The 18,344-nt window shown below is 40.2% G+C and overlaps 1 protein-coding gene across 3 annotated transcripts in view; it reads right to left on the bottom strand.

The window, feature by feature from the left end:
* frmpd3 (FERM and PDZ domain containing 3) overlaps positions 1–18,344 on the bottom strand; it is a 107,741-nt gene that overhangs the window by 34,754 nt on the left and 54,643 nt on the right. The gene's annotated exons all lie outside the window — the stretch shown is intronic.

Below are 18,344 nucleotides of genomic sequence, written 5' to 3'. Positions count from 1 at the left end.
CTACTGGAGGCACTTGAGGTGGAAGTGTGGAAATATTTATAGTGACTCTCATCATCAGAGAAGTAGATAAGAATATCATCAAAGTAAACTACCGGCAATTTACCAAGCATATCCCACAGCACGTCACTAAGAAATGCCAGGAAGTAAGTAGGAACGTTAACTAATCCAAAAGGCATAGTGAAATATTCATAGTGCCCAGATATGGAAAGCTGCCTTCCACGTAAAACCTTCTCATATTTGGATAAGACTATCACCACCCTTTATATCAAGTTTACTGTAGATTTTTGTCTTCTTCTCTTACTCTAATGCAGTGGTCCTCAACCTTTTTGCAATGCGACCCAGTTTTTACCATGCCAGCTCAGTTGCGACACTATATCAAGTATAGGTGTAAATTAACACTATGATCAAGCGCACAGTGCACTCTGCAATTTATGCCTATCAATGCCTATCGCACACATCTAATTGGATGTGCCAGTGACTTTTAAATTAAGCATCTGTGGTTTGGCTTCTTGGATTGGCCGAGTGTTCACTAATTTTGCATTAAGCATTTGCAAACCCAAGACCCGTTTATATAGGTTAATTCTAGAATTGGGGCTAGGACATCTGATGGTGGATCAGTATTTAAGAGCTTGCTGGTTTGAAAACTCTGCCTTTGGGAACCTTTCAGAACTTGCTGCGACCCAAATTTGGGTCACGACTCACAGGTTGAGAACTGATGCTGTAATGCATTGGGGATAACAGGGAGAGTGTACCAGTACTTCACTATTATAATGTAAAGCCCCCATTAGTTAAAGGCTGTAGTCCACCATCCCATTTACCAATTAAAAATAAACTGGCTGCTAGTGGAAATGGAGGAATGAAAGATCCCAGAGTGATGTTATGCATTCCTCCTTGGCTCTGGACTCCGGAAAATACAGATGGTAAATGGATCTTCATGGTAGTGTGGTTCCTGGTCCTAGATCAATAGCAAAATCATAAGTGTTTTGCAAGAAGTCATAGGCTGGTCAGTGTTTACTAAAAACGTCCTTAAGATGACTGTATTATGGAGGAACAGCAGGTGAAATAGCATGAACATTTTCTTCCACACTAGTGGCCCCCATCACTTGCAGAGTGTATTGATGCTGGCAATTTCTCTAAAATCTTCCCTGTAGTCCATAATATGTCAGGTTCCTGAAACCGGAGGCAGGGAAGACCTAAAACCCAGTGGTTATCATGTGTCCGGGTGACCGTGAACTGAATTTCCTAAGTGAGGGACTCTCCCAGCTTCATTCAGACAGGAGCAGTGATGAGAGTGACCTTTCATGGGCTAATAGGCTTCCCATCTAAGGCCAAAATGGTGTAAGTGCCAGGCAGGTGTGTGCAGGGAGTGCCCATTCCCGCACTAGTCTAGTATCGATTAGGATCCCTTCTAAACTAGAGTGTATGAAGGCTGTGGACTTATGTGACACCTGCTTCCAAGTTAATTTTACTGAAATTAAGGGGTATTACTAATGAAAGTGAGAGCAGCTCTACTCATAAGGGCCCACAATATTCCCATTGTGTAGGGTGACTCACCAGTTGGAGTTCCCTTTGTCCAGAACATGAATAAAGACCATGTAATCCTGCATGAATGTTCCTGAGGCAATAACTTGGTACGACCTAAATGCATAAGTTTCCTGACTGACTTGGGACTTTATGATGACAGTGTACCACATTATGAGTCTCACATCTCCCATGCCTGTGTTGCCTTAGTAAATCATCAATTGTGATTGATAAAGCAATGAATAATTCCATGTCATCTGGACAAGAGAGGAACATTGGTCTCTCTGTTGAAGAACCAACAACCTTCATCCAACTGTGGGGTGACCAAGGACAGTTCAGAGACACTGGACAAGCCTGTTAATGCTAGGATGTCTGGACCCTGCAGCACCCAGACAGCACTCGACCCAGCAACAGCATGTTCTGATGGTAAAGAAATTAAGAAGGAAGTTAATGTTTAGTAAGAAGGTCTTGGCTACTACAGGGCTGACAAGAAAACACAACTGAGCACTGGAGGATGAATCTGGGTTCATCAAAACTATACGAGTGGGAAACTATATGGAAAATAAACATCTGGTAATGGATGTAGTGGCTCTGGATTCTGGGTTCAGAGCTGGCATGGCCTCTCTGAAAGCGTTTCAGCAGCTTCCATGCAAACTCATGTGTTTTTATTATCCACGGGTAGATTTAAGTTTCTCCCACTCCGCTAAGTTCATAATATGATTCAGTATTCTGTCACAAGGGGTCCCGGTAAAGAGAAAACAGTGTTTATCCTCTCAAGATTGTTGGTTTAATAGAAGACTCTGGTGAGTAGGACAATATCAATCCAACACTCTAAAAATACAAGCCGACTTATGTGTGTGTGTGGGTGAAAGAAGACAGAAAACTAAGCAACAGGATAGCCAAATGAACAAAGATAATTTTATATATGCCATTAAGTGCATTAATGTTAAGGAGGTTGTGATTAAATAACTACTGATCACTCCTATTACTGCTATAAGTTATCATATGGAGGGTAGTGGGAAGACTGGTAGTAAGCTGAAGGAGATTAAGGAACTGCTGTATTAGGCATGACAGCAGGAAACTGAAATCCAGCACAGGACCAGTGTGTGGTAACAAGCTGTGTGTCACTCCTAGCAAGCATCTTGTTCTTGTTGTTGTACAATCAGTCAGTTTGCTCACTTATCACTCATGATTCTTTTGCTCATCAGCACAACAATTCAACACTTTTAATGTGACGGACCCGGTGTTTGTAGATGGTCTCATCTGCAAACAGTATGGTATCACCTAGGAACACCTGGAAAAATCAAGTTGGGAAATAGGAGTAGGCAGGCGTCCAAGTATGGACAAAACCTTGTGTGTGTCAACCTCTACTTGTAGCAATTTCCTAGCCAATGTCTAGTCACTGGACAATAAACTGGATGATCTCAGGGGATGAAGGCGTTTCCGAAGGCATGCAAGGAATTGCTGTGTTTTCATTTTTACCAAGACATGGCTGACCGCCAGCACGTCTAACTCCGCAATCCAACTGGAGGGTGTTTCATCTACCACACTGATCGGACTGAATCATATGTCAAGGAGGAAGTGTAAGCTTTCTCATAAACAACATGTGAGCCACTGATGTTGGATCTCACTGTCCATCCAACCTGGAATATCTGCTGATTCTTTGTTTTTATGACTACCGCTTATATTCCACTGGCAAATAATACTGACATTGCACTGAATGAATTGCATAGCATCACCACATACAGAAATGCATGTACTGGGGGATTTCTCCTCAGTTAACCTGTCTGTCCTTTTATTTTCTTTTTACAAGCGGGGGCTGAATCACGTGGAGCTGGTCATGAACACGGTGTAGTGCCGGACCCGGGATATGGGAGAAAATCTTCAGGACTGTTTTGCTTCAGTAAACTGGACTATGTCCAGAAACTCACTCTCTGACATAGATGAATGTGATACTCGAAGCTCAAAGGATGCTCATTAGTTTTAACATTGGTAGGGACCAAATCTGCCCCAGACCCCGTGCCCCCATAACAATACACAGTACTCCCACAATACTGGGGCACGTCTCTACCATCCTTACCCAAATCTACTCCCTTGATGTTACCAGTCACAGACTTCATAATAGCTGCATATATGACTATGTACCAACCAAAATCTCCAGAGAACTTCCTAAAAGAATACAAGCCAGTATAAGAATATTTCAGTCTCAAGATGCGTAGACATAAATGTTCAACCATGAACTTCATGAAGCAATCAAAAGCTCAAAACAACAGAACAGAAACAAATAGTAATTGCAGTTTGGCAGCACCCTTCACACATGCCAAATATAGCAAGGCATTCAGACATTTACAGGTTGCAAACCAGTCACAAGTAGTCATGGACACCAGAAGCTCTCTTGCAGACAAACTGAATGCTTTCTATGCCTGGTTTGAGCTTGCTAAAAAGGATTCTCCTGGGCTAACTCCTGCAGCACTGCATGACCCTAGTTTTGCTATTTCTATGGATGAGCTGAAGAGGACTTTCAAATTAGTTAACATCCACAAGGCAACTGGACCAAATGAAGATTCAGGTTGTGTTTTAAAAGTCTGCAGCAACCAATTAGCAGCTGTTTTTCACTGACATTTTTAAAGTTCTCTGAGATATTTCAGAGTCCTCACCTGCTTCAAAAGCACCACCATTATCCCAGTCTTAATGACTGCTGCCCAGTGGCACTTATTCCCATTGAGAAGAAGCGCTTTGAGAGGCTGGTGCTGGAACATTGGACCTCCTCCAATTTGCTTAGCAGGCCCACTGATGATGCCACATCCCTTGCACTCCACAACACTCCAGCCCACCTGGACAACCGAAACTGTTATTCCAGGCTATTATTTGTGGATTATAGACTGACGTGTTACATTCTCATCCCTTTCAGATTGACTACCAAGCTCCTAGGACTTAATGTCATCCTCTGGGTCTTAGACTTCCTCACTGGCAGACCCCATTACGTGCGCGTCGGCAGTAATTCCTCTTCCACCCCGGTTCTTTCCACAGAGCTGCCTTCCGAACCCCCTGCAGTACTGCCTGTACACCAACAAATGTGTGGCCCGACACCGCGCCAGTTCCATTATAAAATTTGCTGACGATACCGCCATCATAGGCCTTATCATAAACAATAGAGGGGGGGGGGGGAGGTAAAGATCCTGAGGTAAGGCTTTCTTCCAAGTGGTTCAAGACCTTAAACACCTGGACATCCAGATTCAGGCAGACTTTTTGTCCAAAGGTCCTGTGACTACTCACCAAGTACTGATAAAATCTACACTTCAATCCTAATACTGTTACACTGTCACGGTTACATAATCTAACTTCTGCTGCAGTCACACTTTATCTCACTTCATGTTGTAATGTTGCACATACTACAGGATCATTCTTGGTGTCTGCTGTGTTGTTGTTATATATTGCTACTTATTTTTTTCTGGACAAATGTTAAGAGTTAACAGGCAAATTAGGATTTCACAGTAATCAGTAGACATGACAATACAGTTTTGATTCCCCCAGTTCTTGACTCCTGAAGCAGCAGCATCATCCCCATACTTTTGTCCACATAAAGCATGCACACCTGAACTCGAGGCTGCTAAAATATCTCCAAAATTAACATCTACATACGTATAGTTTTATATAAGCATAACTTTAATTACAATGTATCAAAAGCATGCCTAGTCATGGAGATCTTTGGCAGGAGCCCTTTGTTAAGCCAAACCAAGAACAAAAGGACATGAGAGCCTGGAACAAATGTTTGAGGGATGTGAGATAAGGGCAGCAGGCAGGGCTTCTGCTCCTCCACAGTGGGAGGAAATGCACAAAGCAGGTGAAAGCTGAGGAGGTGGAAGCTGAAACATAGTTTACGGCTCCACTTAAGCTGAAACAGACCCCCACAAGTCAGCATGCAATGGACAGAGGTCTCAGCTGCAGGTGACAGCAAAGCCCAGGCAATTGGCTGGTGTAAATTGTGACGCGTCCGTCCAGTCGGTGATTTTCTCCGCATGCGCCGGCTCAGCGCCACGCAGCTTCGCTCACACGCACACGACCGTTTCCATGCAGACACTGCATTTTCGCTTGCCGAGTGGGTGTACCTGCTGGACTGAGTGTCTGTGTAAATGAGCTGCTTGGCATTTTAAAGCTTTGTTTTTTTTTTGTAAAGAGCGAATACATTCTCATTAATGGAGGCTGACTAACAGCACGCTGGTTCATCAGGTGGATAGAAAGGGGGGTGTGACGAGTATGTGAATAATCAACTTGTGGCTGAATTATTTTTTTTTTACCTATAAATTTTGCCTGTAACACTACATGCTGCGATTTATTTTCAGAACAGTTATTTACACAACCAATCAATCCATCCTCATCCTGCTGTCGAGATTTTGTTAGAGCGCTTAGGTTTGCATTTCACCGTCACCTTATTTCCAGCTCTATTTCCCTCCATCTGATGTTCAAATGTGAGAGGGGAGATCAATAGTTTCTCCCTGAAGCTGAAGTGTGATTTTCTTTTTTCCCTCTTCAGACTTCAATCCAAGGATCAAAACGTTTGCACCAGACAGGCCTCTCGCATCCAAACGTGTCATAAAAGACAAAGAGAGGACATTAATACTGAGAGTGTGTCATTGCAACTGCAAATATACACGTGGGCACACACATTTGTAGCCCCCTTACAATCCCTCGGCTGAGAGTCTCCTGCATAATTGCACGGATGCTGGAAATGCCTTATGACAAGGCGCGTCCAGCCTGTCCCAAAGCAGATGCCAAACCCTCATTCTCGGTCTTGTCACGTTGTTTCCCAGCCTGGCATTGGAAGACTTTCTGGTGTAGAGCTGCTGCGCGGAGGGTGATAGATGGCCCGATTTAACTGTTTGCACACATGGAGGGAATACCAAGCGTATATCTCTCTGGTGTGCAGCGGTCTGGCTGGTCGGCCCATTTCCTCCTAGGTGCTGGTGTAGAAAAATACTGAGTTACTGCCTGGTGATGATAAACTAGTAGTCCACCACATCACACAGATCGCTAAATAAAGCAAGGTAAGTACATCTCAATATTACTATAGCTCTGAGTCGAGAGTATCCTCAGACCAATTACCTTATGGGGAACTTAATATCATGCACATAAACATCTATGAGGAAATCTAGCAAGGAGTCAGTTTTAATGTTCCTGTCCATTTTTGATAGCTACTTTTCTAATGCGAGACGATTACCTAAAGCCTATCATGAAAATCGCAAGGTAGGGTGCGCCTTCCCAGCCCTTTCCAGCACACTGACACACACTTGAGCACAAGCCAAGGGTAATTCAGATATATCGATCAACCACTGGGCAGTAACTGGAGCAGAAACGCACGTAAACACGGGAAGAACATGCAAACTCCTCACGCAGAGGCTGCTGATTTGGATTTTTATTAACCAGCTAACATGCTTTTCTTTAGTGTCAGGATTAATTACCCGATATATGAAAAAGAGATTAGAATTCTGTGCAGCTCTGCAGTGTCCAAGAGCCCCTGTTGGCCAGTCAGTCTTATATACTTTGTCTCATGAGAATAAAAGGAAGCAGAACATCACCAACTGGCCCTTGGGTTCCCGTTTCCTGTTAAAGGCCAGGCGTCAGCCTCTTATAATGAGACTGCTCACTGCCACGATAACAACAAAGGTGTTTCGTGGAGCAATTCTTAATGAGTTAAAAGCTGAACTCACATTAACATCTTTAAACATTGTTTTTCTTTTTTTGTCGTTTAATTATTGTTTTTTGCACATTCCTTATAAAGCGCCCAATTCAAATTCTGCTTGCAAAGGTACAATGTGTGCTAAATGAGCAAGCTGTCCATAGCCAAAAAAGCCCGGCATATTTGTTCTGCAATTAGCATTTTTTAAATTTACTTTAGGAAGTTTGGCCAGAGAAGTCATCGTCCCATTGGTTGCACAAATGACATCCTCAAGGGTTACCATAAGCCAGTCTCAGTTTTGCTGTATGTATTCTCCACGTCCTTCCTAACAATGTTTGTTAATCATTCCATTTTCTGCCAGCCCCCCCCCCCACCCAAAATCCCCTTTAATTGTCTGTGTAGTGTTATGAGCTCGGTATTGAGGCTTTGCTTTCAAGCCTCACTGCATCTCTGTCAGGATAAGCCATAGCTGCAAGACAGTGATGAAGCAAAAGGCTCGTTATCTCGAACAGAAATTCAGAATTTTCCCTTATTTATTTATTTTTAAACAAATGACTGTCTAGGTTGTCTTAAAAAGACCGATTCATATTTCACATTTTCACAGAATTAACAATTTTCAGTAATCATGCATGTGATTAATTCTGAAAATATAATAGGGTAAATTTAATTATTTTTGCTTGGTCTTAGCTGAAGAAATAAATATAATATTTAATATATACAATATTTATATTATATAATATATAATTAATGTAATAAAAACCTGATACAATGTATTACATTAATAAGTGACAGACACAGATACAATGTTAAGTATTTGATGTTATATAATAAGCAATCTGTCAGGTTTAAAAGAATCTGACAATTGATTTAGAATCACAACATATACTGTATAGATTAAAATTTGCCATGCATTTCCCTCATGGAAAGTTATATCAGAAATAAAAATCTAGACTTGACTGTTATGGTTCCCTCCCATCCATCCATCCATCCATCTTCTAACTGCTTATCCTGGGCAGGGTCACATGCAGCCAATCCCAACACTGGTTATGGTTGGGGTATGCGTTATACCCTGAATAGGATGCGATTAAATCACATGACACATATACAGTCGTTCCCTCTGGGCAATCTGGAGACACCATTTAGCCTAACTGCTGCTTTTTGGACTGTGGGAGGAAACTGGAAGACACTGAGGAAACCTGTGCAACATGGAGTGAACATGCAAACGCCACACTGAGGTGGGACTCTAACCCCCAACCATGGAGGGGTGAGACCACAGTGCTACCCACTGAGACACTGTGCCAATCAAGCATGCACAATACATGCAAAATAAAAAAAATTATGCAGTGTGAAACATTGCAGATGCAGTGATTCTGTTCATAACAATTTCTGTGAGTGGGGGGGCACGAGAAATACCATTTCAACATAATAGAGGCAATTGATTAACACTTAACTACTGCCAGTTGCTCTGACGTGTATTGTATGAGACTACAGCTACAGCAATATGCCAAATATTAACAGTGTTTCTCTTCATCACCGATCACTGAATAACCACTGAGTAAATAATTCAATAACCATGACTCTGATACAAACATCGAGATGTAAAATTTGCTCATTTTAAAAATCAAATTATATTTATTTCATTACTTTGTTCATTTAAGTTCTACGTTTATTATGAGCTAATCTGACTGTATTGTTTAACTAGGAACAGTGTGTTTCAAGTAGAATGCACAAGTAATGTGTCTGGTTTATTTACTTTTGTCTAACTGGAGACATTGGTAAGGAGCATGCACTGATTACAGCGTGCAGCTGCACCCAGCACACAACAAACCACCACATGGATGAGAACCTGAGCGCAGCCATGGTGATACCTCAGCAGCACACGAGTCTGAATGGACCAATGTGAGTTTTTTTTTTTTTTTCCCAATGGCTGGAGTACCAACCCCCAAGTTACTGAGTATACAAGTTGAAGGACCTCCTTCTAGGGCTGGATTTAGATTGACATCATATACCCAGGATGAAGCAATTGCAGGTTAAGGGCCCAACAGAGTAGGATCACTCTGGGCATTTATGGGATTTGAACCAACAATCTTCCAGTTAATGGCACAGATCCCTAACCTCAGGGCCCCCACTCCATCCAGCAGAGCAAATGGAGTGGAGACATTAAATGCAGACATTACTTGTTTTAATTGATTTCTCAGTGATATTTACATGTATGAGTTTTAAATTATTTGCCATTTAAAGAACACAGTCACACAGTCTACTTTGTGCAGCAGTTGCATAAATGCAGTATGTGTGTGTGATAATTATATTCTTTGCATCGTTGATGTTGCTAATGGTCATTTGAATGAAATTTAAAAGAGATAAGTATTTTTACTTAGTGTAATGGATGTATTTCACAATATATTGACATTTAATGTTGTATCAAACATGATATATTACAATACTGTAATAACTTAATATAATGTAATCACTTTCGACATATTAGTTTAATAAAATAAGGCTTTTCACCTTTGTGCAGCATGATATTTTTATATACAGATACTCCTAATAAAGGGGTTCAATTCTGGCAACCAGCTCATAAGTTAATTTTGTCATCAGTCGAGCATCATTAAATCTTGAAGTCCAATCATGTGTTACCACCAGAACGTCAGTGTTTCTCTGGCTTTGCCATTTTCTACGTAATGGCACAATGTCAAACAAACACACAGAAAAACATGGCAGACACTGTTATTTGCAAGCATACACTGACACCAAAACACCGAAGAATGTAAACAAGGCTGCCTGACACTGTGTTGACTAGTGTAAAATGGCGCCGCCCTTCGGACGAGATGTAAAACTGAGGTCCTGACTCTGATGAAATAGAAGATCCCTGGGCATCTTTTGAAAGAATAGGCTTGGAACTCTGATGTCCTGGCTAAATTGCCCACTGTGGCTCTATCAAATCTGGCTTCCTAATCATCCACTCTATCGAACTGCTGTATTCTCTCCTGCCCATTCATCACCTTAGCTAATGTGTGGTGAGCATACTGGTGCAAAATAGCTGCTATTACATCATCCAGGTAGGGGCTATGCAGTGGTGATGGTTGAATTGGCTCCCCACTGCTTCTGTGAAGCACTTTGGGTGTTGTGAAAGGCGCTATATAAGTGCACTTTTCATTCATTCATTCATTCATTCATTCATAGTGTGACAGTATAGGCTGCCATGTTATCCTACTGGGAAACTATCTGCCTGTAGGTCTCTGCTATCCTGAAGGTTGTTTCAACCACCTATCAAGTCACCCTACACCATGCAGGATAGCTGGTGTGAAATGAGCATGCAGTGAGTTTCTCATGAATGGCCAATGACCATGGCTAAGATAAGGCCAACCTGTGTATTGTATTGTCTCCATGGAACTTTAAAAATTTGTCCCCCCTTCCCTTTTTTCGTCCCCCCTTCCCAATTTTCACAGTTTTTTGATTAAATAATTCCCACCATAACCTATGGTCCAAATACTTGACTAGCAGTAAAAGAGTAAATGTTTAATATGTCTATTATGACTTCAAAAGCCCTGGGTCTCTTTGTGACTGATCAGTCTGCTCTCCGTGCCCTGGCCAGGTGAGAAAGAGTTGAATGAATGCTTGGCTGCCCATGCCGGTTTAATCCAGTTAATGCACAACTCAGAAACATCATGATTTTTTTCCCCCACAAGACGCCTGGCCTATATAATGTATAATATATAAGGGGAATTAATTATTTTTTTAAAAATGCTTCAAGGGCATCCAGTGATGGAATTTCTTTATTGGGTAAGTTGAGTCTGTGTTTAATTTTCTGTGATATTTAATAAATGTAAGGTAGGAAGTGCTAAATTTTCTTGTCTGATATATATATCACACACTGCATCAGCAAGAGTGTAATTATCACAATGGATTGTCAAATCAATTCCAAACTTCACTTCTATGAGTCCAATATGCTGATTTTTGCAGCTGTGTTTATAATTGCTTGTGTATGAGTATTTTAATTAAATCATGCCCAAACTAAATATCATGTTCTAGGCATCTTAAATGACACAGAAAACAAATGACACGGACGCATATCCATCCATTTATCCTTCGATCTCCCAGTTTACATCAGAGCAAATGAATGATTTTATTCCCTTCATCACTGCTAATTAATAGGTTGCAATATTTTAAGTGCCAATAAATTAATAAGACACACCATGTATAGTAAAATAAATAAACGAAATATGGCCAAGAATGCAAGATTCTTCTCAACCAAATCCATTTCAGAAAATTATGAATTAACCATAAATATGTGATACTATGTACAGCATGTTAGTGTTGCCCTATTGAATACACTGATACAAATCAGCAGGTAAGACCCGAAAAATCACAGATAAACAGAAAAACAGGACAATTGTACTCTTTTCATCTTAGGACACACTTGATTCATCCAGATCAGTGTGTATTGTTCTGAGTATGTTTGTGGACTTGGCCAAGACAGCAATTCATTTTCTTTCATATAAGTTCCTTTTTGAACGTCGAATACCTCATTGGAAAATGAAAAAATCAATTTCCCCGTATCTGAGGGGTGGCTGGAGTTATCACCGTGTATGAGAATCTTACTCCACTTTGACACTGTAGCTCGTACCCTGTTATAGGTTTATTCCTATAGAAAAATGTTGTAAAAAAAAAAAAAAACAAACAAATAAAAACTAACAAGCCTGACTCTTCAGGATATAACACTGAAGATCTACATACTGTAAGTGTTTAATTGTGGAACAATAGGTGCATCGTTTGGAAAACAAAATAAGTGTTTGGCTTGTAGAAATGCAGCTACGTGACATGCAAGCATATGAATAGGTGGAGGGGATGCTTTTCATTATTTTGTCCTTCATTTCAGTTTTGGGCCACTTGAAGGGTGCTTGATGAATGTTGTTTTGTTGCTTGACTTCAGCCTAATAACCTGCTTAGACATTTATGAACAACCTTACAGGCTTGAGTCAAGCCTATAATTTTTTTAGTTCAACAAAATTTATGAGCAAAACAGTAATGGTATAAAGGTTTTTTTTGTAAACTTATTTTTTTTTACTCCTATTAGCAAAACATGTTCATTGTTTTAGATAACTAATTGATTGTTATTTGCTCACAAATTCATTTACGTTAATTCATGTGATACTTTATCAGGACTAATACAACTTTAGCAGTTTGCATTGAACATTTGGTCCCCACAATGTAATATAAATCTAATCCACATACACACAGACACACACACACACACACATACGCAAACAAACATACGGAGATGCACAGTTAATTAATTCCATATGATGAATCCATGTCCACATGTGTGCTATCAAATATCCATCCATCCATCCATCTTCCAAACCGCTTTTCCTGGGTCGACATATTAAGATATTAAACATATTCTTTTCAAAGCATGCAAGTTTCCTCATGTAAATGATATTTGATATAACAAGAAATGTCCACATTTATGGCGCTTACAGCTAATTGAGACTAATTAATTAAGAGCTAGGAGGGAACAAAACCCAGTACAGCCTTTGGTCTGCAAGGCGTGAAATTAGCCACCTGCGCAATAATATATAATTATGTCCTCATCTTCCATAACTGCTTATGCAGCCTGAGGTGGTGGTGAGTCTGCAGCTTGTTGCAAGAGCCACAGGGAATGAGGCAGCATACAGCTTGGAAGACAGTTCAGTCCCTCATAGGGCAAAGACACATTAATTGTACGTCTTTGAACTGTGGAAGGAAACCACAGAGTTGTCTGTGTTCCCAGGGAAACGCAGAAAGAACGTGCAAACTACACACATCCATTACCCATCAGGTGCGGCAGCGTGGTGCTACTCACCACAGTGACTGTTTACTGTTTACTTCCTTTACAATGGATCAATATATGAGCACTGTATTCCGTTTTGGTTTTTACCCATAGGAAATGAGGATGGGCAGGGTGCTAAATGGCTAAATAACTGACAATGCAGTAATCAGCTGAACGCATGGTAATTGAACCACACCCAAACCCTTTACAGTTCTCCCCATTTAGCCTGAGTCTGATTAGCATATTGGTCCAACGAGCTGCTCATTCCACTTCTCTTTCTCATTATTTTTGGATTGCCCTTGTCCATTCACACAAACTGACACATGGTGAACCTAGACATGGCGCTCTGCCCAGGCATCCTGTTTCCTCATCATTACCGATTACACACCTGTACCAATTATGCCTGAATTCTAAAACTGATAATGAACTCATAATGGCAGACGCGGAGAAGATCCTTCAGAATGGTACAGTGAAGGTCTACTGATGAGAGGCAACAAAAAAACCCTCCATCCATCCATCCATCCATCCAACCATCCATCCATCCATCCCTATTTGTCCTATGCAAGGTCTTGGGGTTCCAGAGCCTATCCCAGAAACCACAGGTGCAAGACAGGGAATAACCCATGATGAAGCACAAACCCATCGCAGGACATACACAGCTTTCAAACACACATGCACACCTATGGGCCCCTATGACATCACGGGGAGAGCATGCCAACTCCACACATATGGAGCCAGAGCAGTACCTTAAACCCTGATCCTAGCAGCAGCGCCAACCACTGAGTCGCCCTGCTACCCCCAACAAACAGATCAGTAAAAAAATAGGAACAAAATTCCAATTGTCACATTGACACATTTTCTATCATAGGTTGCCAACAACACTTTGGAAGTAATGCATTTATATTCAATAATTCCATAGATATTACCTTACCTAAGATGAACTTAGTATGGGTTACACAGGCATCCTTTGCCATTTTTACTGGACAGCTTGTGATTATAGAACTATATGGAAAGTTGTCGAGGTGAATTCAGATATGACACATTTGCCTTTCATATATGAAAAGCTGTTTGTAGTTAATTAGGGAACAGAATGAGACATCAGCCACTGCTGTCTTCTTTAGTGTCCCAAAGGACTTATTTCATGCTCCACTGATTGCCACCCATAAGGCACAAGATGCAGACACACACACACACACACACGTTTGTAATTATATGTTTGTGGGGACTCTCCATTCTTTTCTATGGGGAAAACTCTAATCTCAACATTAACTCCTTAACTCCTACCCAACCCTAACTACTGTATAACCATAAGTAACCAAACATATTATATTCAGGGTGACAGTGATTTATGCAATCTAAACAAACAGTTTTTTGATTGCATTCTCAGATCTTTGTGGGGACCTGAAAAAGTTAATTACACACAGTTAATTAATTCCATATGAAGAATCCATGTCCACAGGTGTGCTATTAATTATTTTAGCACAGAATTGTTAAAAAAAAAGAAATTCAGGAAGTCAGAAACTTTCCAGTAATAGACAGGTTACTTATTATATTTAAATGGAAAATAAGTTTATGAGGCAATGGACTTTGGGGAGAAACTGTGCACTTTGAAGTGCAATTAACATGATGACTCATAAACCGTATTACCCCAAAAGCAGCCACTACTTTGCTATTACCCCCAACAGTAGTAATTACATGCCTTTCTTCATGCTCACTGCAACCCAGGGCACAAATTGCAAATAGATAAATAGACTGGGCCATCATGGGATCAGGGGTTGTCAATATTTTAAGCTCCTTAGATGTATAATAACTCATTTGTTTACTCATCAATCTGGAATAGCCATTAATCAATTCATATGCATGACACTAGTATTGGTCTGTGATATTGAGCACCACCTTGAACATATATTCTGCAAATGAAAGTCTTCCAGTACCTGCAGATATTGACCGTCCCTATGTATTACTGATGTGAAACACTATTCAAAGATTGATCAAAGCAGGCATCAAAACATTTTGCTGCTTGATTTGTGATTCTTCAAAATACATCATTTTCAAGCAAATATTTATACTCTGCCGCACGGTACTATGCTTGCAGGAACAGATCTTTGAATTTGTGCTTCCTCAACTACAGAAATAACCACAAAAATACACTACAGTTTACCCATGTTCCAAATTGGCCATTCTGTAGGAAGTATCTAATATTAACTGATTTCTTTGGGTATAAAACAGCTGTTGCCTAAGCAACTGGATGTTGTTCTAAATATAAAATCACATCAGGGATAAAAAAGAAACTGAAGATTTCAAAATCATTTCTGCCTATTTTATTAATTGTTGTCACAAGAGACAACTAATGTCTGATATTACAGAACACACACACAGACACACACATGTATGTATATGTATATATGTCAAAAGAATCCTTAGTCAGTATACATTTAGAATCTCAAAACCAAGCTTCACTCCATGAATAAGGCATGACTTGGCATTATTTAAAAAATGTGTAGCTTATTTACAATATGAGTTGGATCCCCCTCCCCCCCCCCCCAAAAAAAAAACAAATCAAGTTGACAGTGATTTTTTTTTTTTACTGTTGCACATTTTAAGCCCCTCACAGACTACTGCTCATTATTTAGATTTGGTTAAGAAGGATTGTTGGACTCCAGAAGAAACTTAATTGCACCTTGAAGTACAATTAGTATGATGATTTATTCATAACTTATTACTTTGGCATGAAATTTAGTACTACATTTATTGCTTCCTTCCATCAATTGTAATTTTTTGCCCTTCCTCATTCTCCTTATGAATAGCGGCCAGGATTCTGAGGACAGAACCAATGTGGCACCAGTGGTTGTAAGAATGATGTTCAAACATCCATACTGTAGCAATTTATACCCAGAACAATAATAGCCCACCTGTTCACTTATCCCGTGTCACAATGAGGTTGATTAACAATGACACATTCCAAGCGTCTTAATTTTGGAATCTTAGAGTGTAATGTTTTAAAGCTAAATTTTAAACTAGCTTTCAATTGCCAGCATCCTCGAAAACTTGACTGGCATTTTAATGACCCATTCAGTAACTGATCTCCCTAATGTGTATTGAAAAAAAAAATGTGTAATTTGTTTCTAGATTTCTGATTCGGTAGTATGTGCTATTAGCAGAAGAATCTGCATTCTTTGTGGTGCCCATCCATTCATAATCGCTTATCCAGGACAGGACCCACACGACACAGAATCCTTAAAATTTGTAGGCATGTCTGTACAATTTGGTATATTAGAGCTCATAGATGTGTGATGTCAATACCTGAAGTTAGATTATTTAGTTTCACAACGGTTACAAGTGGACAGTCTTCTACAAGCTAGAATCCAAACAGGCTTGTCGATTCTTGGCGTTGACTGAAATGTGGTGCGGTGCCTTCACTGGATGGGGCATTTACAGTAATACATGGAGGAGGTTATATCTCCATAGGATGGAGCTTTGTGACCTGCTTAGCTTGTATAGTTTGTAAGTTTGTAAGATCTACACAATAAATATTACCTTGTCTAACATATTCAAAGTTGTCTGTCAGATGCTTTGCTTGGTGATGGCCAAATGAATCTTCATGAACCATTTTCTGTATTTTTTGACTGCACTAGATGGTGCTCTTGGTTAGCATTGGAGCATCAATTTAGTCCTTTTTTGAACAAAGAGCACCATCTAGTGGTGTCAGAAAATACAGCAATTGGTTCATGAAGCTTCATTTGGCCATCACTTGCTTTGCTGTCAACATGGTGTTTTAGGGAACTAAGGTGTGTCACAGATAATGCTTTCCTAGGGTGTCACATGTAGAACCTCCAGTATTTTAAGAATGAAGCCAACCGAACATTCAAGGTGGTGTCTCTGCAGCTTTCTGACTGGAAACCGGCCACCAGCTGACCAAACAGCTCTATACCACACTAAGCTGGTGGAAAAGACCTATGTGCATGGACATTTACCTGTGGGACATGATCATAAACAGTATGTTTATGATCATGTCTATTGAGGTCTCTATGTGTGAAACTGAGTGTATGTGGAATTGTCCAGTGAAACAGGAACTGTGTTGTAAGTGTAGCAAAGTTGTTACCAGTGCTGCTTGACTTGCAGCGTGTAAGAAACCACAAACCCTTTGAACTGATTTAATGCATTCAGCCCAAGTGTTTATCTTAAATTAAATAGACCAAAAACCAGAAATTGGTTTTCTTCAAAAAAAAAAAGAAATGTTATTAAAAATAGTAACTAGCATGGAAATGAAACAATAAACATGCAACAGCAGCAAACAGTTTTTCACTGATGAAGTACCTATAATTCTATGAATTATTTTTACTCTCGTCTGTTTCAGGCATTAGAAAGCCTCAGTCTTTGAGCAATGCATTTTGTATGCTTGCTCTCTGACCCCCCACCCCTACCCCCACCCCCACCCCCATCCTGGCATTAAAGCACTAAATTACAAGACACTGGGGAAATTACGGTGGCTCACTGGGCACTGTTGTGCCAAGCAGGTGGCTAAATCACTGCGCTTCCCTGCTATTACGGGTTCGAGGCTGACCAGAATCCAGCTATAAGTAGGCTCGACTTGGTGCCCCCTTGTTGACTGTGTTTCTTTTCAATATTTGTTCTTGCTTTTAGTGTCATTTTTCCTGGCTTTCCCTGCTTGTGTCCAGTATTGTAGTTGTGTCCTTTATTCCTTGTTTTTCCTGTGTAGCTCCTTGGCCCTAGTGTGTTGGATGATTGTTATTACTGTCACCTACAGATAGTTCAAGTTACTCTAAGTTCCCAGTGTTTGGTTAATTGGTTATGGCCTACACATATTCCTCGTCTAACCCTCCTCTCTTGTATAAATATGAGCCTTCCTATGCTCTTTTCATCAGTTCATCATTGTATGCGCTGCTTGACTAACCTGCCTGTCTATTACTGTAGTTCATGCTTTTGTTTAGACCCTTCTTGGTCCTCTTGTTTCATGTCTTTTTGAGTTTTGTTTGAAAATAAAGTTCCCTGTACTAGTAGCTGCAAGTGGATAGTCATCATTCACCATTGCATGTTGCAACACAGTTAGAAGCTTTAAAGATATGAATGTTTACGTACTCTTTCACCAGGGTGATAGTAGAATAATGAATGTCTTATAACACCATTTAACTTTCAACATAATTCACTTCACCAAATCCTTGTTCAAAATGTTATGCTTCCACGAGCATGTCCCACACTGTTGCTGGAATAAACAGAACATTCTAAGAAATGTACATAAAATATATCAAACCGTTTTCTCAGTCAGAAACCTTCAGCAACCTTCCTGAAACTTAAAAAAAATTGGGTACCACT

The sequence above is a fragment of the Paramormyrops kingsleyae genome, chromosome 10 (assembly GCF_048594095.1).
Source record: "Paramormyrops kingsleyae isolate MSU_618 chromosome 10, PKINGS_0.4, whole genome shotgun sequence".
NCBI classification, from domain to species: Eukaryota; Metazoa; Chordata; class Actinopteri; order Osteoglossiformes; family Mormyridae; genus Paramormyrops; species Paramormyrops kingsleyae.
This window is presented reverse-complemented; position numbering and strand designations above follow the sequence as displayed.